This window comes from Artibeus jamaicensis, unplaced genomic scaffold (genome assembly GCF_021234435.1).
Source record: "Artibeus jamaicensis isolate MK-2021 breed Jamaican fruit bat unplaced genomic scaffold, CSHL_Jam_final scaffold_1964, whole genome shotgun sequence".
Taxonomy (NCBI): Eukaryota; Metazoa; Chordata; class Mammalia; order Chiroptera; family Phyllostomidae; genus Artibeus; species Artibeus jamaicensis.
This window is the reverse complement of record NW_026522030.1, coordinates 16,540,097-16,568,015: the sequence shown is the minus strand read 5'-3', so window position 1 is coordinate 16,568,015 and position 27,919 is coordinate 16,540,097. Positions and strand designations below refer to the sequence as shown.

Genomic DNA, 27,919 nt, shown 5'->3' with positions numbered 1-27,919 from the left:
TTTACAATAGCCAAGATATGAAAGCAACCTAAGTAGCCCTCAGTAGGCAAGTGGATAAAGAAGTAGTGGTACATATTTACAATGGGATATCACTCAGCCATAAAAAAGAGTGAAATATTACCCTTTGCAACAGCACGGATAGATTTAGACAGTATTATGCCCAGTGAAATAAGTTGGTCAGACAAAGACAAATACCATATGATTTCACTTAAATGTGGAGTCTAAAGAACAACATAAATGTACAAACAAAATTGAAACAGGCTCATAGGCACAGAGAGTAGACTGGTGTTTGCCAAAGGTGAAGAGGGTTGGGAAACTGGGAGAAAGAGGTGTAGGGATTAAGAAGTACAAATTTGTTAAGAGATAGTCACAGCATAGGGATGTAAAGTACAGCATAGGGAATATAGTCAGTAATACTGCAGTGACTATGGATGGTGGTGGTTAGGCACTGGAAATATTGGGGGGGACATTATGTAAAGTACGTGACCATCTAACCACTATGCCGTACACCTGAAACCAATATAAAATAATATTAAAAGCAAATGCTTGTTAAAAAATAGAGACAAAAAAATAAAAATAGTACAGACTTTTAAAATTAAAAACCTCATGAAAGCTGATGCTTCCATCTTTGTTTAAGTTTACTCTTTCAGTGAACTCATCAACTTGGGAGTCATCAGTGTGAACATGGTAGTAACTACTGAAAAGTTTCCACAAGGAATGAAATTCTTCCCTGGAGATCAGATCTGAGTGATCAGAGCCAATGACATTAAAGATGATTTGCAGGTAAGATCAGTATCTGTACAGAGTTTCAATTAGAGCTGACTGAACCTCTTTCACAGGCTTTTGAAGGTGGACATGATAGAAGCAGGACACATAGCCACTATTACCATCTTTGTCTGTGGAGACCAGGTGCGAACTCAGGGCTCTCCAGGGTTAAGTTCAGCCCTAAAACTTTCCCCATGGAAAAAGCCCATTTGCCCATAGAAAGTTTTCCTGATTTATTGTGGTCTTGAAGTTGGAAAGCACGAATGAGGTTAGTTTTTCATGATATCATTCTCTTTTAATATCCTGATGGCACTACTTTGAATAGTATTCACCCATTGATAAGAGGCCTTAAGAACATTGCCTCAGTTATATAGCACCGGAAAAATTGAAGAGTCATACCCAAACTCAGCCTGATGTGAACTCCTCGATTGCTGCCTTCTTCATAATAATTAGAAGCAGAAAATGTAGTAGTCTTCCCATAACGGCAGATTTCAGTATGCTTCAGGCTTTCTTTCATTCATGAGACTTAATGAGTATCTTAAACTGGTATTTATTAACAATCTTGGGGGTAATACCTGGTCCAAAATAGCAGCTTCCTCCTTGACACATGTGTTTCTATAACAGCCTCTTTTTCCTCTGGGATCACTGCACGGAATATTGGTAATCTCTTCCCACTCATGTTTTGTTAAGTGTTCAGAAAGGGGTCCAGTTAAATTGTTCTGAGTCCCCGAGGAGTACCTGCTTTGTTTCTCTTCGGGTCAGTGACATAGTCTCCATCTGTTGGAATTGGTGGCATTAGCACAGACTTCATTTTGCTTCTTTACAGTTGAGTAAATTAAAATCTCTGGACTCTGATATCCCACCGCATATGACCAGGGCTTCATTGTCAACGTTTGTGCCATTTGGGAGCCAGGCATAGATGACGTCCGAGATTTGTAAGATGTTTTTTTCCACGTACCTTATATTTATGCAAGACTTCTTTTGTGAAGTCATACCTCGTATTTATAAAAAAAATCTTCACGGGCCCTGGTTGGTGTGACCGAATTGGTTGGGGTGTCATCCTGTAACTGGAAGTTTGTGGGTTTGATTCTCAGTCAGGACACATATCTCAGTTGTGGGTTTGATCCCTGGTCCAGGTGCGTATGGGGGGCAACCAATCGATGCTTCTTTCTCACATTGATGTTTCTCTCTCCTTTTCTCTCTCTCTCAAAGAGCAGCGAAAAAATGTCCTTAAGTGAGGATAAAAGAAATCTTCATGGTGCTTTTTTTTTTTTTCAAAAAATTAAAAAAAATTTTTTATTTACTTTTCAAGTACAGTTTTCTGTCTATTTCTCCCATCCCAGCCCACCCCACCCCATGCTCCCCACCTCCCTCCCATTTCCACCCCCGTTAGTTCTTGTCCCTGTGTCCTTCATACTTCTTCCTCCAAATCCTTCCCCTTTTTTCCCCTTAAATTCCCTTCCCTCTCCCCTCTGGTCACTGTCCCCTTGTTCTCTATTTCAGTGTCTTTGTTTTTATATCCAGAAATCGAAGGCATTTTTATATACTAACAATGAATCAGGAGAAGCAGAAATCAAGGAAAAAATCCCATTCGATATAGCAAAAACAAAAATAAAATATCTGGGAATAAACCTAACTAAGGAGGTAAAAGACCTGTATGCAGAAAACTACACAGCACTGAAGAAAGAAATCAGGGAAAACACAAACAAATGGAAACATATACCTTGTTCATGGATTGGAAGAATTAACATCATCAAAATGTCCATACTACCCAAAGCAATTTACAGATTCAATGCAATACCTATTAAAGTACCAATGGCGTATTTCACAGACATAGAACAAACACTTCAAAAATTTATATGGAACCATGGTTCTTTCTGTTAAGTGCAGGTCACCAGCATAGACAAGAAAACTCACAAACAGGATTGTTAGGATTTCTGAAATTTTTTCTTTGATCTACAAAATCACCATAAAAAAACGGATTTTTCCTGAGGGGAGAACATTCTTGTAAAAGGTAAAAAAAAAAAGAGATCATCTAGTTTCCCATGCAAATTACCATATGTTGTATCTCTTTGGAGGGACAATTATTTTAAGTTAATTTTTTTCAGTTACAGTTTACATTCAATATTATTCTGTATTAACTTTCAGATACACAATCAAGTGGTTAGAAAAATCATATACTTTACAGAGTTATCCCCCCCACCTCTGCTGCTTCAAGTACCCACCTTGCCCCATATATATTTATCAAGATATTATTGACTATATTTCTGATGCTGTAATCTACATCTCAGTGGCTGTTCTGTAACTTTTAATTTTTACTGCTTTTTGTACCTTCATCTTTTTCACCCCGCTCCCAACCCCTCTCCCACCTGATAGCTGTTAGTCTGCTCACTGTGAGTCTGTTTCTGTTTTTTTTAATTTCATTCATTAGGTTCCACATATAAGTGAAATCATGTGGTATTTGTCTTTCTTTGTCTGACTTATTTTCTTAGCATGATACCTTCTAGGTTCATTCATGCTATTGCAAAAGGTAAGATCTCATTCCTTCTTTTTGGTCAAGTAGGATTTCACTGTGTATATGTGCTTTTTATATCCACTTATTTTTTTTAATACACTTAGTACTTGGGTTGCTTCCATATCTTTGCTTTTGTAAATAATGCTACAATGAACATTGGGGTGCATATATTCTTTTGAATTAATGTTTCACATTTCTTCAGATATAGTCCCAGAAGTGAAATCACTGGGTTATAAGGCAGTTCCATCTTTAATTTTTTGAGGAATCTCCATGCCGTTTTCCATTGCGGTTGTACCAGTCTGCATTCTGGAGTGAGAAGTTTTTATGTGAGTGAAGTTTGGCATTTGCTTCGGGCCTTTCTTGATTTCGGTAGCATTTCTAAGACATAATAAGCATGAAGTATCTGTTTCTTGAATGTCTCAGTACTGAAATCACTATCAGTAAGTGTGAGCAGAAATTGCAGCCAAAGGCTACCGTAGAAGCATGGGACTTCTGTCAGCCCCACATAGTCCTGTCTGTCCTTGTCCTGGATGGTGTAACCGAACAGTCTTTTTGCTAATTCTGAGTCATGTATACGTATGTAGTGTTCCAGCATGATGGGCGAGAACTTGGATGGCTGCAGTTCATCAGCCTTATTTATTGGTGCTTTCAGTGGACTGGAAGGTGGTGAGTGCACAGTGTTGTCTCGTCTTCAGCTGAGTACCGTAGCTTTGGTCCCAGGTCTGGATGATCAATGCCAACCTTAGTGCATTCTCAGATTTCTTGTTTTTTGTTGAAGGTGAAATACCGTGGCTCATGTCCTCTAGATTGTGTATGTTAAAAAAGTTTTGACTTCTCATTCCAAGATGGTGTGGAGAGTGCGTCCCTTAGGCTGTTCCAACTTTTTTTGTGTGTGCCAAGAACATTTAACAAGTTATGTGTTCTGTTAAAAATTTTGTAAGTGTATGGCACTGTATTTTTAACTCTAGGCACTTTGTTGTGCAGGAGCGATCTAGAACTTACCTTGCATCACTGAACCTTTATACCCATTGAAAATCTCCATTTTCCCTTCCCTCAGCCCCTGACAACCACCGTTCTCCCCTCCGCTTCTGTGAATTTGATTGTGTGAGAGGTCTCCTATCAGGGTAGTGTATCTTCACAAGGGCATATTTATGTTTGATGAGAATCAATTGATTAAATTACTTGCTATTTGAACTTATGTGACAAATTAATTTATATGTAACTAAAACCCATTAATTCTGAACCCATCTTTGTTTATTTTCATTTCCGTCATTTTAGTCCCATAAGGTCAAAGTTATAGTTATTTTAACATAGTTTTGAGCAGTGTTTGTTAATGAACCAATGTTGGTTGAGTACATGCTGAATATTCTTATATCAATATTCTCAGGAGGTGTTATCTTTGTTTATACATAAATTGAGGTTCAGAGAGATTGAATAATGTGTTGAAGGTAACACAGCTACCAAGTGTATCATCTGGAAAACAAACCCAAGCCTGGCTCACTCCAAGGCAATAACCAAAGACAGCTCTTACTACCAAAATCAGGTTTGAGTTGTTGGCACAGAACACTGTTAATTACATGTGCATAAAATAGACTGGGGGACACTAGGCAAGTGTGGTCTTAAAAGCTGCTCTGTTTTAGTTGATTTAATTGTCTCCTGCTATTGTGCCTGCTATTGGCTTGATTGGCTGTGAATACACTGATAGGATGTAATCAAAGAGCTGAATGAACCTGGCAGTTGTAAACAGAGTCCCAGGGTCTTCACCAGGCCAGCACAGAAGTGAATGTGTCCATTGTTTTTAATAGGCCCAAAATTTTTCTCTTGTTCCCTGGAAGGCAGTTGGGAGAGACATGCTGGTATCTCCCTTTGAGGCATTAACTGGAGTCAAATTAGTGAAGTGAAGCTTAAGTTGGTCATTACAAAACAGGAAGTGAATGATAGTGGAGTAGACATATTTTTTTAGTTCACAAAAGATTATAAATTGTATTATTGCGATATTTTCATTATGGTGATTACTTCTTGGGCAAAGTAATATAAAAGTATCACTTCAGACAAATTCCCATTTTCTGCTGTGGTTCTTGTAAGGCAGGTCTTTTCTCTTGTAATGAATATTTTAGTAACCAACAGGGACATTTCCCTGTGCCTAGGTTACTGGTTTCTCAGTGACATAGTCCCGTGGTCTACGTTTAGTTTGTGCCTGTAGGTGATAAGCACAGCTTCCCTATCTGCGGGATGCGGATAACATCTGTGAAAGTGAAGTATGTATGCCCTCAAAGAACTTGTGGCCTATATGTTTTGAGTGCCTTATGATCATGACATAATTTTCAAGACATCACTTGAAGAGTTAAAGAAAGAAAAAAGAACTACCCCATGTGGTCCTTTAATATTGTTTTCCTGATACAAAGTAAAAGAAGTTGAAAATACCCTAAATCACAAAAGAAATTTGTGGGCAATAGGAACCAGTTTGGGGATACTTCCATTCTGGGGGTTTAGAGATATTTAATGTGCAAATTTCATGGAGGATCAAGTAGCAGTTCTAAGTAAAACTCCAAGGTTCTCTGTAAACAGAGGCCTGAGAAGGGAAACAAGACAGGCTCTTAGTGCCTCAGTGCACTGTTTTTCTCATCATCCACTAAATTATGAATTGAATGAAGTTACCCAGACACCTACAAAATCAAACGAGACTTCAGTGGATTTTCAGTTGAGATAAACAACTTGACTGTTGACTTGTACAATGTTTAATTTATTGATGCTTATATAGTTATGGACACTCAGTCTAAATGAACAATGAATTTGCATTTTCAAAGCAATAACTTCATTTGGGAATCTGAACAATAAATGGATATGGCAGCTCTTCCAAGGGAAGAAACTTTTTTCATGGGTATCCCATTGATATCATAACTCTATATGTTTGTAACCAGTAAGTTGAACAACAGTACTTACTGTCAGCATGTTTCTGGCCTTGTGCTAGAGTGTGAGGTTTCTGAAATGAATAAAATAGTCCCTTGCTTTCAAAAAAGCTCATTGTGCTTCATTTTATGGAACCTGAGAATGAAGTTACCTACTAAGAAATGCTTGTGGCTAACTGGGCTCAAATTTATAAAACGGAGCCCAACAGCCAGTTTTACACAGGGGCTTCTCACATAAACTGTGCATCATGAAGAAGTCTACACTGAACTACCTGCCTCTGCACTGCACTGCCTGCCTGCATGGTGTTCCTGCCTTTTGAGCCAGCCCTTATAAAGCAGTTTCTGGGATCCTATTTCAACCAATAGGACTGGGACTTTCCCCATCCAATTGGAGCCACACAGTGATAGACTGATCAGCTTCTTTACCAACCAGTCGGAGCAGTTCTATTATTTTTTATTTTAAACATTTTAAAATTAACGTTTGAATACAGATGTCTTCATTTTCCCACCACTACTTTCCCTTGCCCTACTCACCTCCACCTCCCACCCTCAATACTACCCTCCTTTGGCTTTGTCCATGGGTCCTTTATGCATGTTCCTTGACTGCCTTTTCCCCTGTTTCCCCCGTTATTTACCTCCCCCATCCCCTCTGTTTACTGTCAGTTTGTTCTTAATTTCAATGTTCCTGGCTATATTTTGCTTATTGGTTTGTTTTGTTAATTAGCTTCTACTTATAGGTGAGATCATACGGTATTTGTCTTTAACCACCTGACTTATGTCACTTAGCATAAGGTTCTTCAGTTCCATCCATGCTCTCCCAAAGGGTAGGAGTTCCTTTCTTCTTTGTGCTGCATAGTATTCCATTGTGTAAATGTACCACAGTTTTTTGACCCCCTCATTTACTGATGGGCACTCAGGCTGCTTCCAGCACTTGGCTATTGTAAATTGTGCTGCTATGAACATTGGGGTGCATAGGTTCTTCTGAATTAGTGTTTTAGGATTCTTAGGGTGTAATCCTAACAGTGGAATTGCTGGGTCAAAAGGCAGTTTCATTTTTAGTCTTCTGAGGAAATTCCATACTGTTTTCCATAGTGGCTGCACCAGTCTGCATTCCCACCACCAACAAACTAGGGTTCCATTTTCTTCACAACCTGGACAGCATTTATTATTTGTTGATATGTTTATGATGGCCATTCTGACCTGTGTGAAGTGGTATCTCATTGTGGTTTTAATTTGCATCTCTCTGATGGCTAATGATGCCGCATATCCTTTCATATGTCTCTAGGCCCTTTGTATGTCTTTCTTGGAGAAGTGTCTGTTCAGGTCTTTTGTCTATTTTTGAATTGGATTGTTTGTCTACCTGGTTGGAGTTGGGTGAGTTCTTTATATATTTTGGAGATCAAACCCTTGTCTGAGACATCTTTGGCAAATATGTTTTTCTTTTTTTTTTTCTTTTTATTTATTTTTATTTTTTATTTATTTTTATTTTTTTTAATTTGGTTACTTTTCAAGTACATTTTTTTCCCTCCCCCCCCCCCCCCCCCCGCCTGGTCTCCCCCCTCCCTCCCATTCCCATCCCTCCCCCCAGTCCTCATCTCTGTGTCATTCATACTTGTTCCTCAAAATCCCTCCCCCCTTTTTCCCCTTAAGTTCCCTTCCCTCTCCCCTCTGGTCGCTGCCCACTTGTTCTCTATTTCAGCGTCTTTGTTTTTATTCTGTTTGCTTGTTTGTTTTATTCTTTAGCTTCCTGTCAAAGGTGAGATCATATGGTATTTGTCCTTCAATGCCTGGCCTATTTCACTCAGCATAATGCTTTCCAGTTCCATCCATGTTGTTGCAAAAGGTAGTAGCTCCTTCTTTCTCTCTGCTGCATAAAATTCCATGGTGTATATGTACCACAATTTTTTGATCCATTCATTTACTGATGGGCACCTAGGTTGCTTCCAACTCTTGGCTATTGTAAATTGTGCTGCTATGAACATTGTGGTGCATAGGTTCTTTGAAATTGATGTTTTAGGATTCTTGGGGTATAATCCTAGCAGTGGAATTGCTGGGTCAAAAGGCAGATCCATTTTTATTTTTCTGAGAAAATTCCATACTGTTTTCCATAATGGTTGTACCAGTCTACAATCCCACCAACAGTGAACTAAGGTCCCCTTTTCCCCACACCCTCTCCAACATTTGTTGTTTGTTGCTTTGTCTATTATAGCCATCCTGACTGGTGTAAAGTGGTATCTCACTGTGGTTTTAATTTGCATCTCTCTGATAGCTAACGATATTGAGCATCTCTTCATGTGTCTCTGGATGTTCTGTATGGCAAATATGTTTTTCTGTACAGTTGGTTCCCTTTTCATTTTGCTAATGTTTTCTTTAGCCATGCAGAAGCTTTTTATTTTGATGAAGTCCCAATCGTTTATTCTTTCTTTTCTGTCCCTTGCTCTAGGGGGCAGATCGGTGAAAATATTGCTGTGTAGAGTATCTGAGATTTTCCTGCCTATATTCTTCTCTAGGACTTTTATGGTATCATGACTTATATTTAAGTCTTTTATCCATCTTGAGTTTATTTTTTGTGTATGGTATAAGTTGGTGGTCAAGTTTCTTTTTTTTTTTTTTTTTTTGCATGTAGCCATCCAGATGTCCCAACAGCATTTGTTGAAGAGGTTCTTTTACTCCATTTTATGCTTCTGCTCCCTTGTTGAATATTAATTGACCACAGAGACTTGGGTTTATTTCTGGGCTCTCTGTTCTGTTCCACTGACCTGTGTGTCTGCCAGTACCAGACTGTTTTGATTACTGTGGCCTCGTAATTATAGTTTGATGCCAGGTATCGTGATCCCTCTTACTTTGTTCTTCTTTCTCAAAATTGCCAGAGCAGCTCTATTCTGGCCAGTCAGGACTATGCCTTTTTGAGCTAATCAAACTGCAAGTATTTGGAGTCCTCATTTGCATGAGGACAGACCAATCAGGGGCCAGAGGTGGGGACTTTTGTCTGTATGTAACCAAACTAGTGGGGTCCCACTGCCTGCTGCCCATAGGCAATAACTGGAGACGCAGTCAGGTGGAAGGGAAAATGGAATTTTTATTTACTTGTAGATATAGACAGTAGATTTCTTGATGCCCATCTTTGCCCCTGCAGCTGGAAGAGTGAGCAGACTGCTGGTGGGTGACCACCATAGCTGTTTCCCACAGCTTTGTGTGCAGGGGAGGGGCATGGGATGTGTCACCCAGCCAGGCTACCTCCGAGGACCTGCCCGCTCAAATGTCCTCTCCCCATCCCATACAGCCCCCTTCTTAGCAGCCTTGCTCCCAGCACCAGTAGTGCTCCTGGTCAGGCCTGAAGTGCTCAGGGAGGGGTGCAGGGCCTGACCCTCCCCAGCTACACTGGAGTCAAACTGACCAGCCTGCTTTGGCATGGGCCATGGGCAGGTGGGCAGCCACCACGCGTGGGTTACCAGCCTAGCCGGAGGCATGGGCAGTGGGTGGTGGGCAGCCACTGTGGCTTTCCGCCTGGGGAAGGGGCACAGGGCTTGCTGGCAAGCGCCTCTCTGAATCTGGTGGCCCAAGCATCCCCAAGTCTTTGGGCCTCAGCCTCTTCCCCTCTTACCAGAGCTTGCAGTGCTTCAGGGCCACCCTACAGTGCTCAGGGAGGGACCCTGGGAATGTTCCTAGGCCACCCAGTCCCCAAGGTCTGTGGTTTAGGAACTTCATTACCTATCAGTCAGTTAGGTAGGGAGAATCCAAGAGCTCAGTGTTTCTAGCACTCTCCTTTTAAAGGCCTCCCCAGAATCTTTTGCATATTGGAAGTTGATGGGAGGGTATGTCCCTCCCATTCAGTCACCTTACTAGTTTTCTGGACTAGCCTTGCGGCCTCTTTTTTTCTCTGTCATGTGTGTGTTGTCCCAGTTGCTGGGGTTACACACCCATGCATCATCTTTGGCACTTCACTCCTCCCAGTTTCTGGGGGGTGTCCTTCCCTTATGTATATAAACCAACTGCCCTCTGGCTAGGGGAACACACTTTCTCATTCTACTTAAGGCAGAAGATGGCAGTTCCCTGGTTGAGCTGAAACACTGAAGCTGTCTTGCTGAAGCAGAGCAGACCAGTGTAGTGCAAAGGAGATGGCGTGGAGCAGAGAAGAGCTGTCTAGACGGAGAGGGGCCTAGCCCCTGGGGCACCTCCACAGCTGTGCTATTCACAGTATTACTGTGTCACAGTTGGGCTGTTTTGCATTGAATAGTTTCCTTCTTCACTGCATTCTAAATTGGGGATTCTTATTGGTATTGAATTGCTGCCAGTGATCACTGGTTGACATTCCATGGTGCCCATTGTAGGGCTCTGAAATGACATCTCAGTCTCCTGATACTGTGTCCAAACGGGTTCTTCTGGTGTTTGCACAAGCCTCTTGTGCTTGAGTTGTACTCCTTGAGGTGCCTGAGCCTCTTCTCTCAGATCATGTCAGATCCAAGACTTCCCATGGTTGCGAGATAGATCTTGGATGCTTTAGCTTTATTTGGTTTAGGTAGGAGACCCTCATCTAGTGACTGTAATTCATACATTCAGACCAAGAGGGCCACGTTATACCATTCATAGTCGGTGCCCATAAAAGGGGTTCCCTCAGTTGTGGTTGGTACCTAGGGAGGATATATTCCAGGTTGGGGCTGGGCCTTGTGGATGAAGTTTGTGAGGATGTTCACACTAACGGGCCCTTGTTGGGGTCACCACCAATATGGAGGAGTGCAAAATGAGTAAACTGTGCTCTAATTTTTACGTGCTCATCGGCCACTGTGGTGAAGAGAATTGCAATTGGCTAGGGCTATGAACAAAAATCACAAAGTTTATCTTAAGCTTTGTTAACTAAGAGGGGATGCCTTTGCACCTTCAAAGCTTGTTTATATGCATGCTCAATTATAACAAAGAAAATGCCTCCCAGAAACAACAGAAAGCTTATTTTTAATTAAAAAAATTTTAAATTTATTATTATTTTAAAGATTTTATTTATCTTTAGAGAGAGGAAGGGAGGGAGAAAGAGAGGAAGAGAAATAGCAGTGTGTGGTTGCCTCTCCAGCGCCCCCTACTGGGGACCTGGCCTGCCACACAGGTATTTGTCCTGACTGGGAATCAAACAGGTCAACCCTTTGGTTCTCAGTCGGTGCTCAATCCACTGAGCCACACCAGCCAGGGTGGAATTTTTTTTTTTAACTGGTGTCTTGAGATTCCTAAGTGAAATCAAGAGGCTACTATTGCCTCCTGTAGGAAAAAAATAATTCTAAATTAGGTAAATACCTTGATAAATTAAAAGGAAATAGTGCTTGTGAACCTGGAACAAAAGGGGAGTCATTGGAGAACTTTCTCTCTGACCCTTATGCTTGTGACTCAAATATCAGGTTCACTGAAGCAGCTCCAGAAGATCCCTCACTTTGCAGTCTCCCACCATTGCCTACCATGCTACCTACCTGCTACCATTTTTTCCTATTCCCCCATCTTTGTCTTCAGATGGCACCTGCTATCTGATGCTCAGGCTTCACCTCTATTGCCATTTTCACTCTTCTCCCAGGAAAACCTACCCCTTTAAAAACCTTCCTTTTTACTTTTGGATCCATAATTTTTCTTTTGGGTTTTGTACTGTGCTGTCTGTGTTTATGTGTGTCTATGTATGTCTCTTATAGATATGATATCATTAGATATTACTGCCAAATTGATTTATAAATGCAAATTTAGATTGCAAAAGGGTTTTATTCATTTGGCTTAAAACAAATGAGCACTCATACAAATTGGGGAAATAACAGAAATTTAACAAAATTGTTTTTAAAGTGCATGTGATCTAGAATTAATGTATAGTAAATAAAAACTAGCTCAATTAAGCTAGTGAGTTTAATTAAGGACATGTAGTTGTCTCCTGCTGTCTAGTTTTGGAGCTAACAGACCAAATGGAAAACCAGGGTATGAGGTGGAAAACTTAATGTGTCATTTTACAATTGCAGAAGAGCACAAGATGCCTCAGATTGAAATCCAGACACTTGTGATAAAGATTGATTAGGATGTTATGGTAAAAATGATTACATATAGAAAATAAAACATGCATTTGGTAACAGTAGGTATGAGGAATAGAAATACATTTTTATTGAAGGAAACGGAAGTTATTTTTTCTAAAGCAAATGATTGTTCTGGAATAAGCAATAAGGAAAAAAGATGAAAGATTTGTGAATATTGCAGAAAGTTTGTGTTGTAGAAGGTCCATGAAAAAAGAATCTTGAGAAAGAAATGTATGTATGGTCAAACTAAAATTGGAATGGATTTGTTTAAAGTATGCTGATGCAGAATAGGAATTTGGGCTTTTTCTCTCTTTGTTAAATGGACAAAAGTTCTATTCTGTACTTTTGGTGTGCTCAGTAGGAAATTGTAAAGGGAAAGTGAAGATGTGCTCCGCATCACCAGGGCTCTGATTGTTTAGGTAAACCAAACCTTAATATTTAAGAAGCTAAATTTTACTCCTAACCATTTACCTTTCTGTAGTAACTTGTGAACTTTTTTAAGTGAATGATTAAATGCATAACTAAAATAAAGGAATCTCTCTTTAGAAAAGGGGGAAATGAAAGTAATTAGGCCTATTTTATGTTTGGAAGTGGTTTTCAATTCAGTTGCCCTCAAGAATAAAAATGTATTATATTAATAATGATCCATATGTATTCTCATTGGGTAGAAGCAGTCCCATGTTGAAAGGCTACAGACACAGCAGGTACTAAAATACTTTTAGAAAGGATTTTTCTTGCTTGGAAAATTTCCACAGAGTCCCATAGGGACAGGGGAACCTATTTTACTAGACAAATTCTATACCAGGTGTGCAAAACTTGGCTGATATTGTAGCATTTCCATTGAGCTTATCAACCCCAGTCCTCTGGTTCTATAGAACAAACTAACAAGATAGGTAAAACTCAATTGGTAACACTTACTGAATTTTTTAATCTGCCTTGGCCTAAATCCTTTTCCTTGGTACTGCTTATCTTGAGATCTATTTCTTTTGGTAAACATTGATTGTTTGTTTCTAAAATTCTTACCAGAAGACCTATCCTGTGAAGCTAGATCAAGGAATATGTGAATCTGCCTTATTAAGAAGACCTTCAAACTTATTTCAAGAGACTAATGAAAGCTGTTAAAATTAATGCAAGCTCGTAGGGCAGTCTTCCCAGAGCGCATTCCCAGAAGACCAAGATACTTGAACATCATGGTGTATAACCTGGATACATGGTCCATTGGAAAAGACATCTCCACAAGGACTCCCTCTGGCCTCACTGGAATGGACCATACAGGGTATTGTTCACTCATGCCTGAGTTGCAAAGTTTTAAAGAGATATGTTTTTATTTTAAATGGTTCCCAAACTTGTACTTCATTTACCTGATTGAATATCCCAGCCTATAGGAGACCTCAAAATTAAAGTTATTCAGAACAGAAAACCACTCGAAAAGCCAATGGCATTCAAAACAGATGCTTTTTCTAGGATCCAAGGGCTGGGTCAGTAAGATCAACTCCTGCTGTGTGTAACTTAGGTTTTATTTCATAGTTGCTAATTATATATTCTAGTTATTCCCTGTTATAAACCCTTAGCTATACAGTACTTCTGATTTTTGCTGTTTTAACCTCTGTAAATGGGAAACCCTAGGCATAGCTGTATTATTATATAGTGCTTTCAAACCTCAGCCTCCTCACGAAGTCTGTCTGAATGCCGGATTGCCTTCCAATGCCTGTTTCTACCTCTGGTAAAGTAGATGGTCCCCGCTGTTGTTTCTGCCAGCAGTTTCTCCACTGTCCCTAACTTTGCTCTTGATTCCAGCATACCTTTCTCTTCTGAACGAATGAGGTTAAATTGCAGGAAGGAGTTCTACCTTTCCCCTGTATCTGCCTAAATTCATCTTATGCATTGGCCACACTTCGTCCAGGTGGGACCCAACCACTAATTCCCACAGTTGAATTAGTTGCTAGCCACCCCTTATCACACTGATACCTATATCTTCAATGCCCTAAATGTAAGATATGCCTTAAATTGCACCTGTTTCAATCCTGACTTCTGTGTGACTCCCCTTTGTAAGGCTGTCGTGAATGGAAATAGCTCACACTGTCAAGAACCTAAATGTTCACCCTGCAGTGTTCAAACATTCCAGGAAGAACTTCTAGAGGGCTGGTCCAGCCAGACTGAGCTCTGGTTGGAAAGTGTTCACCCTTTCTGTTAATGAATGTATAAATGAACAAACTGTAGCAGGCACCCTTTGTGTCTCCACAGGTTTTATTTTATTTTATTTTCTGTACATACATAAATCAGCTTTGGGTATTTGATTGTCTAGAATTGGAGGCTGACTGGACAGTGCCTTTTGGGTCACTTGACATCATCTTTTACTATCAAAATGATTAGCAGGTATCCCTCCAACTTCTCATCAGAAAAAAAAGAGGGCCTTATCAGTAATAGATTGTTACCCTGATGAGGTTCCCTCTGTTTATGAAGATAACCCCTGTGGCCTTTCTGTGGGATATGACTTGCCAGCAGGTGTTTTAGGAAGATGAGGGTGATTGCTTTCTCAGCACTGCTTTTTCATGGGGTGGCTTTGGTATTGCTCAATTAGATATAATGATGTGAAGTAACTAGAACCATCAACTGAGTTGCTTGCTCAACTGCCAGAGCCATTTGAGCCCAGCCAACATCGTTAGACTCCCAAGCATGAGTAGTCCTCAGCAGCAGAGTCGCCCTTGATAACAGGCTTGCAGCCCAAGGAGGAGGTGGTGCCATAGCCACCATCCCCTCCTGTGCCTAAACAAGCACTTCCAGGCAGAGTGAGAAACAACCAAACTTGTCAACCTCACCAGGTTTGTTAAGGGACATGTCAGTTTCATTTCTGGTGTCAGTGGCTGGTTAGGATTTACATTTTCTGACATTTTCTTTTGGCTCCCAATTGGGCTTAAGCTGTTTTAAGGTTGGGGTTGCAAATTGCCATTCTAATTTGTTCAATATGTTTCAGTGTCAAGATATTGATGTTCTGTATAACCAAATGTTTAAAACCTCCTACAAAAAATTGAGTAATGGTTGCATGGAGGATAGAAATGATCTATCAAGCCACTGTATCACCTCCATGTTTGTAATTCATAATGGTTACGATGCCAAATACCTTATGTCAATCACCCCTGATTCCTCCTATGAACTGAGTGTCTTTGTTGTTCTTTAACTTTTCCAAATTGTTATGGCTGCTTTTATAAGAGAGTATGAATTTTTTGAGCTTGACAGCTACCTAAGAGACCTCATAAACAAATGGCCATAGTTGCTCTGTTGGCTACTGCCTCTGCCACAGGGCCTAAAGGAAACCAGAGCAGGTAGCCAAGGCTACTCTGGCATCGACACGTGACAAACTGACTTGATTAATCATCATCACTGTCTATGGACAGGTTCTGATCTAAAGGAGAGAGATGTGGACCCTGAGAATGAAGTTACCTACTAAGAAGTGCTCCTGGTGGCTAACAGGGCTCAAATATAAAAAAAACAGAGCCTAGTAGCCATTTCTACACAGGGACTTCTCATGCAAACTACACTTCAGGGAAAACTCTGCCTTGAGCTACCTCTCTTTCACTGAACTGCCTGCCCACACTGTGTTCCTGCCATCTGAGCCAGTCTTTTTAAAGGAGTCCCCTGGAATCCTATTTTAAATAACAGGACTGAGGCTTTCTCTGCCCAATCCAAGTTGCGCAGCTATTGCCCCATCAGCTCCTTTACCAACTTATCAGAGCAGCTCTTCTGAACAATCAGGACAGTGCCTTTGGGCCAGTCAAACTGCGGTATTTGGAGTTCTCATTTGCATGAGGATAGACTAATCAGGGGCCAGAGACCGGGGACTCGGGTCTGTATAAACCAGCTCTCTCCTAGAGGAGCACACTTCCTCTTTCCACTGAGGACTGAAGATTACGTTTCTCTGGCTGAGCTGAAACACCAAAGATGCCTTGCAGGTACAGAGCACTAGCAGACCAGCGCAGTGTGACGCAGACCAGCAAGGAGCAGAGCTTATCAGTCTAGTTGGAGAGGGGCCTGGTCCCAGGGCCATCCATGGCCACCTCCACAGCCATGCTGTTTTCACTGTTGCGCTGTGTCACAGTTGAGCTGTTTTGCACTGAATAAAGTTTCCTCTTTATAGCATTCCAAATTGGGGATTCTGTTGTTGAATTGTTGCCAATGGCCATTGGGTGATGATTGCAAGGTTGAATATTTTACCTTTAGTAAATTGAAATGCCTTATACCTGTTGTTGCAGTCAGTGAATTGAGGTTCTCTGTGATAAATTCTTTTGCAAATAAAGGATTGTTTTTATAAAAACAGGTTACTATAAATTGATCTTTTGTTTCTTATATGGGGGTCTATCTCAGAACCACTCAGGACCACTGTAAGCTGCCTCTTAAAATAAGTGTTTCAAATAATAAGATGGGAGAACTTCGGGCTTTCTGAGCCTTCAGTTTTTTGGCTACTTAGTTCCCACTTCTCCCCATCCCAGCTCTCCACTTCAGGGGCTGCTTCCCTTGCTGGTTCTTGCACAGCTCCTTCTTACCTACCTTGGTAATTTGCTCAGTATGTCTCTTAAACACGGAATTTATTTACTCTGATAATAGAATCTTTTATTGATTTTAGGGTTCAGTCCAATTTCTGCTTCCTTAAAGCTTTCCCCACACATATCCAGAATTCTCCTTTTATTCATTGAACTCTGGGAACAATGCCAGATCAATTAGCACTTGGTCAGTTTCTAGTGTTACAAGAAAATGATAACACAAAGAGGAACAACTTTTATTAAATGCTTAGTGGGTTCCAATGTTATAACCACTTAACGCTCAGGCAGTATTATTATCTTCCTTTTATAGATGAGAACGTAAAAACTCAGAGGAATTTAGTAACATGACCAAGGCCACGCAGCTGGGTAGTGGTGGGGCTGGGAGACAAACCCAGACTGTTTGACTCCTGTGCCTGAGCTTCCACCCATTGTTGTGTCTCAATCTATGGTCTGAACGTGTGCATTAGTTAGAATCACTTACGTGGGTGCTGTTTAAAAGGCGAATTACTGAACCCACCCAGATCTACTGTCTTAGAATCCATGGGTCTCGGTATGGAGCCTGGAAATCTGCATCTTAACAAGCTTTTCAAGTGATTCTTACAAACTGTATTCTGACAGCTATTGCACATACTTTTCTGACTTTTCATATTCATATTAACCTCTCTAATCAGACCGTAAACATTTTTAGCCCGGGGATTATGTTATCTACCAACTCCTGAATTCTAAAAATTTCAAAGTCTGTAATAGACATTTAGACATTTACTACATGTTTACTCAATACTTGGATTTTTGATGTAGGCAGAAGGATTAAATGTATTCATTAATAGTGAGAAATGTTCAATATGGTGGGACTTCCAATTAAAGCATTTAGTAGTAATAAAAGGCCGCACAGAGTTAGAATCCAGAGTTAGGGCCTAGTCTCATGAATACTCAGTTCTGACTGACAATGACTCACTGAATCTTCATTTCCTGCTTCAGTTTGCTTGCTTTTAAAATTGAGATTTTAGTAATAAAGGAACAGAGATATTGGTGAGAATTACAATTAGAATACAGAATAATAATAATACTGCTAACATACTATTTAGAAATGGAAGATCATCAACGAGCTTATTCTCTGAGTGAGATCACATAGGGGCCAGAAAAGCATTCTTAACCATCCATGCTGATAAAACTGCATCAGTTCAATTAGATATTAAGGGGCCCCACAGGGCTTTCCTCTACCCACCGACTGTGCTTGACAGTTGTTGGGCAAGCCACTGGAAGCCTGCCACTGCTGTGGGGTGACAGGGTGTTGTCCTTGTCCACATCATCTGGTCCATTATTTTAGACATCTTCCAATCCAGTCTCCTAGTTTTGGAGATGAGCCATGCAATTTCCTAAGGTAAAGCCAGAATTGTAATCCACAACTTAGTCCAGATTCAATGTTCTCCCACTACAACAGGCTACCTCCTTCATAACACATGTCATTGAACATATGAGCAAAAAAAAAAATCTAGTTAATATGCAAATAAGGCCAATAACACAGAAAAGATACTTATTTTCCATTTGTTTTTGCTCCTTATGGCTTAGTGTACTAGCATTTAATTTTTTTCCACTTTTACTTGAAATTTGACAAACTAAATCTTTATTTTTAATCTGAATGCTAACTATATCACTAGGCACTTGTTACCATTAAATTTTAACAATTGGATAATGTCCAATTAATAGTTTAAACCTTGTGGGTTATTATCCTGCTTAAGTGTGTTGCTAATTCTAATCAAAACTTTGTTTAAGGAATAGTATTGGAAACAACAAATGGAAAATGTGAACATCACCTACAGACTCTGTGGAGGATGGGAAATGTCTCATATTTATTCAGAGACCCAGTGGACTGAGGACAGTCAGCAGAGTCAGCACCTGCATTGGCACCTTTGTCTTTCTGGGAGTCCTTTGTTAAGGTTTCGCCATGACATATCTGCCCATTATCTGCCTGTAAATGTTTTAGATATTTACATAGAGATTTATTTATTTTATTTAGATATTTACATAGGTATCCCTAAAAGGGGCAGTTTAAACATTATAAAAGTATGTAATTCAGTTGTTTCTGAAGGATATACATACTCCAAAAAGCTTCACCTTGGAGAAATCTCAGGTGTTGTTAACTGGTGTATGTGCATTGTTGAAGCCCATCCAAATAAGAGATGAATTCAGCAGGCTTGTTCCTTTAAATGGACTCCTTGCCCAAAATAAAACTGGCCAGCCAATGATACTTATCTTAGTGGTGTTAGATTTTATATCACAAAGTGATGGTGTAGTGTCATAAACAAAGCTCAAAAGTGCTGACTTTTAAAGGCAGTTGGGTTGTTTTTTTTACTGGCTACTGTTTTATAGCTTTGTGTAAAATGCTAATGCCGTGACATTTGTAGAACTGTTATATCATTTTAATGAAAGAGTAACAGTTACTCATCTGAGTGTATTTCCCTTGCAAAATTCTTTAGTAGTTGATTATAATGGCAAGGAGTGTTGTTTTTTTTTTAAGCTCCACAATTTGATCCCACATGGAACCAGATCCCATTTGTTTTAGTATAGTTTGTCCCCAAGTAGAATGGAGCCAAATCCATCGACAGCATTTGTTGTCCCAAATCTAGGCTCATTTTCCTCATGACCCCACTTAATTTGATGTATAGTCCAGGCAAGCTAAGCCTGCTCTTCTTGAGAAATAGGGCTTTCTGCTTCCCTTTTAAGTGTTTAGGGGTATATAGTCATGCATTTTCATCTACTGAAGAATGATCTTAATTGCCATTACAACCAATCAAGGAAAAATTTGGGGCTTTAAAACTTTATCTTGTGATTATGTAAAAGGACCGCTGGGATTGATTCCTATTGTGGGACCCTGTTCAGCATATGCTGTCATACCAGGGCCTCTGTGAGAGGAAATGGCCATTTAGCACTGTGGACAGTGGAATTAGATCTGCTCTCCCAGCTGATCGCCACTCTACCAACCTGCAGCTTTTTTCTGCAGTGGAAATGACTCCTGTCTCTCCCTGTCTTCTCTTCTCTGTCTTTTCAGACAGAAGCCCCAGATAAATCTTATTTCATGAACAGAAATTTTATTTCAGAAAATTACATCCCTGGTGCCCTCAAATAAATGCTTGGGATACACAGATTCGGCTTCATTGTTGAATGTTTTTACCCATTACAAACTCGTATGTGCTTGTGAGATGTGGGAGCCTGAATTTACTTTGCTTACCATATATAACTTTTTCTTTACTTTCCATAGTTTTTCTTTTGAACCAACTAATTTCATCATCATTCTGCTATAAGATAAAGGGTTTTACTGCTGAAATGATTGATTGTTGAGACATGGCTTTTCTTTTCCCCAGGGTTTTCTTGAGCATAGATATAAAATATTGCAGAGAGATGTGGAAACTAGAATGTATTCCCTCAGCCTGAGCTGATTGTTTATTAAACCTACTATCGGGAACAACAGTGCTTTTTCTGCATTGTGTCTAGCTTTGATTAATAATTTTGGAAATAATTTTCTTCTAAAATGGTGCCTGTACAATATCATTTCAAGGATGTAACAATGAAATTAATGTCCTTTTAATTGCCTGATGTTCCATAGAGTGACCGTTCACACAATGTTATTAATTAAATGAAACACATCTGTTTAGATTCTCATTGGTAGCCTAGTTTACTATAGTCCATCATTCACAATGAAAGGGCTAGAGTTTTTGTTTGTATTTGTGTAGGTGCTGAATTGAATGTGTACAATTATGAATATTTATCAGCTCATCAAAATACAATTTTTTTTTCTGTTAAAATGTCACATTTTGGGGGGTTGATGTCTTAATTTATTACATTTTAAGAACTGTAATAAAAGTGAATTGAAAATCACTTTGTCATTTAATCGTATATATCATTAGCTATACATTAAACTTCAGGGGTCTGATACTACTAAGAAAAACTACAATTATGTAGTAACGAAAGTTTATAAAACACTTTCACAAATACTTGCCCCTCACAACAACTCTGTAAGGCACATTTGTAATTCCAGTTTGACTATTGAGAATACTGAGGTTTTTAGTAATAAAACAGATGTTTGATTCTTTTCCTTTTCCCAGTTTTATTGAGTTACAACTGACAAATAAATATATTTAAAGTGTACAATGTGATGATCTGGTGTTTGCGTGCTTTGTGAAATGATTACCACCATCGGGTTAATTATTATGGATGTTGGCTTCGGACCAGTGTAAAAGATGTCATTTACTATATGTTGCTGAATAACATGAGAATTTAAATCTAAATTGTTTGTTACTGGGAAACAAGGATGAATATAAAGACAATTTGCATGTGGTATTTTGGTCATGGCAGTACTAGGGTGTTTCCAGAAAGTTGTCGACCAAGTGTGCTATGTTATATCATGGGTAGATAGACCTGGTTGTCCTGAACTTAGATGCATTTTATCTTTATGTATTTACTTAAATGTATCTTTAATGTAAGTATAGTTGGTATACAACTTATATTGGTTATGTTAGTTTCAGGTGTACAATACAGCAATTTGACTTTTCTATACCTTACAGTGTAATGACCCCACTAATTAGATGCATTTTAGATGGTACCTGTGCCATTGCCAGTCCAGCTTCTGGCCATGAAAAGGCCAGGGTTCTGTCAATGAGGTGTAAGGCAAACAAGGACTTTTGATAGGAGAGTGTTGTAGGACCACAGAGTCAAAGACCAGAAAGGACCCCACAGACCATGGTCATTTCCTCATTTGAGAAGCCTCAAACAGTGAGAGCAGCTGGCTGTTATGGTGGGTGACTTTGAGCACAGAAAAACTCCTAATTCTCAGTACTTCTCCCTTCAGCAGGATTGGTCTTCTTGTCCCTCACCTATTTCAAATAGAAGAATCTTTCTATTGGGTAATAGCCATTCGGCAGAAATATCTGCATAGTTTGTAGTCATGACATATTTTTTTCACGTGTAAACAATTAGTGTTCTCTGGATTGTCTCTTCCTCCCTTCCTTCTTGTAGACATTTTTCCTGGGTAATTTTGTGCATTCCCAAGTGTTCAAATATTGTAATATACTGGATTCTTGCTTCTGTAGCACAACATCACCCTGATATTCCAGGCTTACTGTTTTTTACAAATTGAAATCCGATTCATAATCCCGTCCCTCAGATTTTCTCTTATTTCTTTATCTTCAGGAATGGCACCTGTATCTTATCAATGGCATAAATTAGGAGCCTCAGTAAAGTTTCCCTTCCCATGTGTAAAATAGGCTATTAAGTTGTGTTGACTGTACCTGTCAAAGATTACTGGAGCTGCCTTTTTCTTCCTCTCCACGGCTGCTGCCCTCCTTGAGCCCTTCATCCTCTCTCACATGCATCGTCGTAACTGACCTTGGGCGGCTCTGGTCTCTGTGCTGTGTTTCTCTCCTCTCAGTTTATCCTTTGGATTCTTATCACTGATTTTACAGAACTAATTAAAAATTTTGAATGAATTCCCTTAGGTTCAGTTTCCTAAGATTATAGTCAAAGACCTTCACAATCTGATTCCATTTTAACAACAAAATATATATGTATGTATATAGGTGTATGTTTTAATATACATATATGAGTACACACATCATGTGTGTATATATGTACATATGTGCATACATGAATATATAGTTTAGCTTATTTTTGCTATTTTCTGCCATGTTACATGTGTGCTAATCACACTAGACAACCTACAATTCCTCGAGTGCAAAGTAAATATTCAAGCCTTCTTGCCTTCCTTCTTCCTATATGATAATACTCTATTTATGCTCTATAATCAACCTCAAATTTATCATCTCCTTGTGAAACCTCTCTTGACCATTCCTTCTCAATTCCTTGTTTGACCTTGTGTTCCCAGGGGGATTGAATTTCTGAAAAATTTTCCCTTGCTATAGAATGGACTTAAGCATTACATTCAGAGTGGTTTCAATCATTGCAGTTCTGCCCACTCTTGAAGGAGGGAAGTAATCAAGATTTGTTCATGAGGCTCTGTCAATAGTCTTATTAACCTTAGCTGGGATGGTCTGATTTCTCCTCATCTGAACACATCACATCCCTTTTATTTTCAGACTTTTATGGTTAACCTGACCTGGACAAAACTATTGCCAAAGCTGGGGAACAAACTAGTTGTGTAATCCAGGCTCTTCAGATAGAATTATTCAGTTTCTGTGAATTTCTTATTTCTCAGACTTCATATTATGGGGTTTTCTGATTCCGCGCCTGACCTAACTTGAGATGGCTGAATCTGTGCTGTTAGCCACCTGCCTGATTATTTTCTTCTGTCAATTACCTGCCATCTGAATCCCTGGGTACTGGACTGCTGCCATCTGTACCTGTATCTTTTGGTTATCTGCCAAGCTGTCCAGTATTGTGTGCTTCTGTGGTCATCTGAAATCCTTTACCTTGATTCTCCTTGTACTGACCAGTGACCTGTAGCTTAGAATCTTGGGAGCCAAACCAATAATTTGTTACCTTTGAGGGGAAATATACTGTAATTAGAATATAGGTACTTGTAATTGGAATATATCATGGATTTATTCCTTTTGTTGAAAATGGAGAACATGACTGAGAAAACGAGGCCTCGGGTAATTTTGATGGAGACAAAAAAGTAGGGACTGGGAAACGTCTGGCATTCAGGGGAGTGACACGGGACAGCAGCTTGGTATCTAGGGAAAGGGACCCCAGAAAGGGTGAGGAGACATCAAAGACAGCTTCAGCTCTTTCAGTATTTGTCCTGGGGCCGGAATGAGTTCCAGCTGCATATGCCCTTACTATCCAACATAAAATAGGACTCTTACAGTAGATATAAATTTACTAGCTAATTTATTTAAACTTTTGGAGTTGGGACTAGGTCTAATCATTTAAATACATAAAAAAAGCTCCATGTATCTCTTTGGGCATGTTATTACACTTTCCAGGACCTAGCACCTGAAAATGGTTATTGAGAACAATAAAAACTTAATTAGAATATTTCATTTCATAGAAAAATTCAAATTTAACAGCACAAATTTATAGTATACAGTTTATTTTTGAAGTATTATTTAAGGTGGGAAAATGTCCTTCCTATTTCTTGGTAGGATTAAGTATTCAAAGATTTGCAGTGAAATAACGTGACTTGAGTAGACATGGTTTGGGTCTACTAGGTGTCTGGAGACACTGGCTGTCGGGGAGAGAGTGGGATCTTTTCACCAGGCCCAGGTCACGGGTTGGAGAAAACTTGTCTAGTGATAGAGGCTTGGCCTGGAGCAGGAACACAACAGTCTCAGATTTATTGTGATAGGAAAAGGTGGGGACAGTTCTAGGTGATCCAGAATCAGTGTAGGGTGACTGACCATTGTTTTGGGACATCTCCCCATACCTATATTGAGAAAATGGAGAGAAATGCAGATCCTAGGGGAAGAGGCTGGAAAGAACTGTAATCCAGGAGGCAGTATGATGCAGTGGAACAAATACCATCTCTTCCCTTATGTATAAGGTGCTGGTCATAGCATCTCATTGCTGAGAGGTGAAAGGAATAATCCGAGGTAACGTGTTAAATATATGAAGAGCTTAGAATAGTGCCTTACCATTAGTGTGTGCTCTCATTCACTGTCCATACTGCCTAGCCATCTTCAAGTGCTTTTATTGGGCCTGGAAATGAAAGTCACCTTCATTTAGTAGGACTCCAGCCAAAAATAATGGAAATGTGGGCAGAGCTCCAGTCCTGGCAGAGGAAGTGCAGCCACAGAAAGGGTAATAAGTCAAATGAATGGGACAGAGGTGGGTGGGCTGCAGCTGCCTGATGCTTTCACAATGCACTGGTTTCTGTTCTTGGCTAGCAAAACGAGGGAATTAGAAAATATTTGATCATAAAAAGACAGTTTATATTGATTTATCGATGCCAAATATGCATAGGAGATGATCTTAAAAGCAATAGTAAAAAATGCCCAAGTCATTCTTTGGGGTTATGTTTATGAGTCCTAGAATGACAAGAACCATTGTTTTTTATTGCCCTTTTCACCAAGAATGCTAGAGCAATGTTTTTCTGTTTAATGCTATAATAATAATTATTATCATTGCCCCATTAACTTCTGTATGAAACAGGACACTATGCAAATCTCTAGTGGCCAGACTAAACTCAAGGAAGAGACTGAAAAGCCAACCAAAGAAAGCCTTCCTTTCTTCCCCCCCCACCCCCGCCACGGTGCTGTGTGACAGGAGAGGAACAGCCGTGATGGGCTGGGCCCTGGGGAAGATCATGGAGATAAGCTCAGAGGTGAATGAGGCAGAGATCCTCTGTGCTGGGCACGTAGCTTCCATGGGGATTATCAGTTGTCAGTGGGAATGTGATTTCAGACCATAATTCATTCACAGTAATGCTGTCTTTGTTATGCAAGGCTGATTCCCCCCAAATAAATGGAAGCAGGAATTAAGAAATCTAGAATCACCTATTTGTAAATCACACATCAGAGATTCTGTTGAAAACTTTATTAGAATTACACATGAAACATTGGTGAGGTTTTGAAAGTTCCCATTCGTTTGTTCTGCAAGACACAATTAGGTGACTGAAGCCCCCAGGGCAAAACAACAGGTTTCATTTAGTAATGGTTTGTGCTGGCTTGCTGTGTTTTTGTTTGGCCCAAGAGCTAAGAATGATGTTTACATTTTTATATGGTTGAAAAAAAATGGAAAGAAGAAAATTTTGTGTCATCTAATAGTTATGTGAACTGCACATGTCAGTGTCTGTATTTATTGCGACACAGTCACATTAATTCATTTTCATGTTGTCTGTGGCTGTTTTTGTGCTTCAGTGACAGAGCTGAGTAGTTCCAACAGGAACTGGCCTATGGCCCGGAACACCTAAAATATTTACTCTCTGGCCCTTTATAGAATCATTTGCTGATGCCTGATCTTGGCTTTCGGCATAGCTATCCATAACAAATCACATAACAAATCATAACTATTTTACTGTTGCCCACGTATAGAAAATGTAGATCTTCAGGGTTTGAAGCACATTGGATGACAAGGATTGACAAGATCGCACTTATCAGTTGAGAAAATGCAAAATGCCAGTATATGGTACATAGTGGGTCTTTTAACTGTTCATTAGATGAATGAATGAAATGACTATGACTTTTGAGGCAGAAAACGTACTTATGCTAAAAACATGATTATGGTTTTTGGTAATAAGAAAAAGGCTATGGCCATGATAGAAACTGGTTCATGGTATATATACAAGTAATATATGCTGTTTATCTGAGATGATGGTTATATATTAATATTTCCTCCTTGGAATGTTGATGGGAATGAAGACTATATGTAATAGCCCTGTTAAATAATGGTGGTCTTCTGAATGTTAAAAAACAATTAAGAACCCACTTCATTTGTTTTGGCAAGTCACATGTATATTTTAAAACTAAAAGACAATCCTTTTCCCCAAATCTATTGTATCAGTAAGGAGTATGTTCTGCTGCAACTACTAGGCAGCCTGGATAACAGAAGCCTAAAAAATAGGTGTTTATTTGTTTATTTACCTTTCTGACTCAACTATGTCTTTAGGGACCTAAGCCTTTTCTGTTTTCCCACTACTGCCCTTGGCATGCTGGCTTAGAATTGCGTGCTGGCATTGTAGCTGCTGCAGGTCCAGGCATAAGACCTGTGTTTAGAGAAGAACTAAGGTGATGTGGGGTGGGGTGGATGGGTCGTGGGGGACATATAATCCTTATCAGAATAAGAAGAAGTTCACAGTGGCTGCTGAATGACTTCTGTTTATGACCCAGTGGCTAGAATTGCCATATGTTCACTCCTAGCTTCAAGAACAGGCTGCAAATGTATTCAGACTTTAATGAAAGCAGGCAGGTGGAAGAAGTATAACAGGCAGGAATGGGTATGAGAAGTATCTGCTACATCCACCAATAATGTAAGTAACCAGTATAGAAATAAGCACTCCATCATTTTTCTTTGTGTGAGTACACTTTAAGAAGATACAAATATTCTTAAGAGCCAAAGCCAAAATGGGTAATGAACATAGCAAAATTCAGCAAGCACCTGCTGACTTAGATAACAGTGATAGCTGTTTTAGAGAATATTGTTCGTGTTCATTTCCAAATTATCCGAAAACATCATGTTTTCTATATTGTACAAGCATAGTTAATAGTTATACACATTTGGAGAGGAAAGAGGCATTGAATCATCTTTGTGACTTGTGCAAAGTAATTAAACATTTTTGTGTGGAAACATTTCACATGAAAACTGGGACTGGGTGTGAAAATGTTGATCTGTTTCCATTTTAATTCTCATTGTACAATATAAATGCAAATCACAGAATGTTGGAGCAAGTAGGAGGGCCTTCACAGACCGTTTAGTCCAAAGTTCCAATTTATGATTCCAAGTGGGCCTCACTGTGCCTTCCCTATGGGAAGGTATCTGAGTCCTATCCAGGATGACAGGACGGAGCTGCCTGCTTTGTTATCGTGGTCTCACCGACTTCCCTGAGTTGGTGTACAATGTACAGGTCAATGCTTTCCCTTCCCTGGTAATCTTTGTACAGCAGATGGGAATTTATGGAGTGCCAGATAGCTTTTCTGCTTTCATTGCTTCAGTCTATTTGAATGGTGAGTGATTTCATTGTGCCCAGATGCAAGTCCTACTTCTACTCTGAAATCAGTTTTGAGGAGAGGAGTCATTCTGTCTTACTTCTAATCTGATTCAGAGGAAATGATTGATGCTGAAGAAGTTGAAGGGATTATTCAGTTCAACCTCCTCATTTTTTTTTGAATGAATAAACAGAGTCCAAGGTTCGAGCAATATGCTAAGGTCACACAGATATTTAGTGTCAAAATAAAAATTTGGTTCCATGCTAACAGAGAAGAGTTGGATGTAGAAGTAAAGGTGCAACAAAACAAAACAAAAAACATAATCTTGAGATCTGAGACCAAGATGAAAACATATGCCTTTGTCTTTGACCTGCTCTTTTAAAAACAGCTTTAATCAGGTATCCTTGACATACGACAAACTGTACATATTTCAAGTGTACAGTTTGATTGCATTTGATATACATACAAAAACACTTATACTCAGATATATGTGTATATAAATACAGTGTGAAGCAGTAGCCAGAATCAAGGTAATTAACATACCCATCACCATCAAGAGTTTCTG

General features: G+C 39.5%; 1 pseudogene; it reads right to left on the bottom strand.

Moving 5' to 3' along the window:
* Positions 1 to 441: 441 nt before the first annotated feature.
* The window catches only part of LOC119045955 (serine/threonine-protein phosphatase with EF-hands 1-like), a 45,024-nt pseudogene continuing 17,546 nt past the window's right edge, over positions 442 to 27,919 (bottom strand).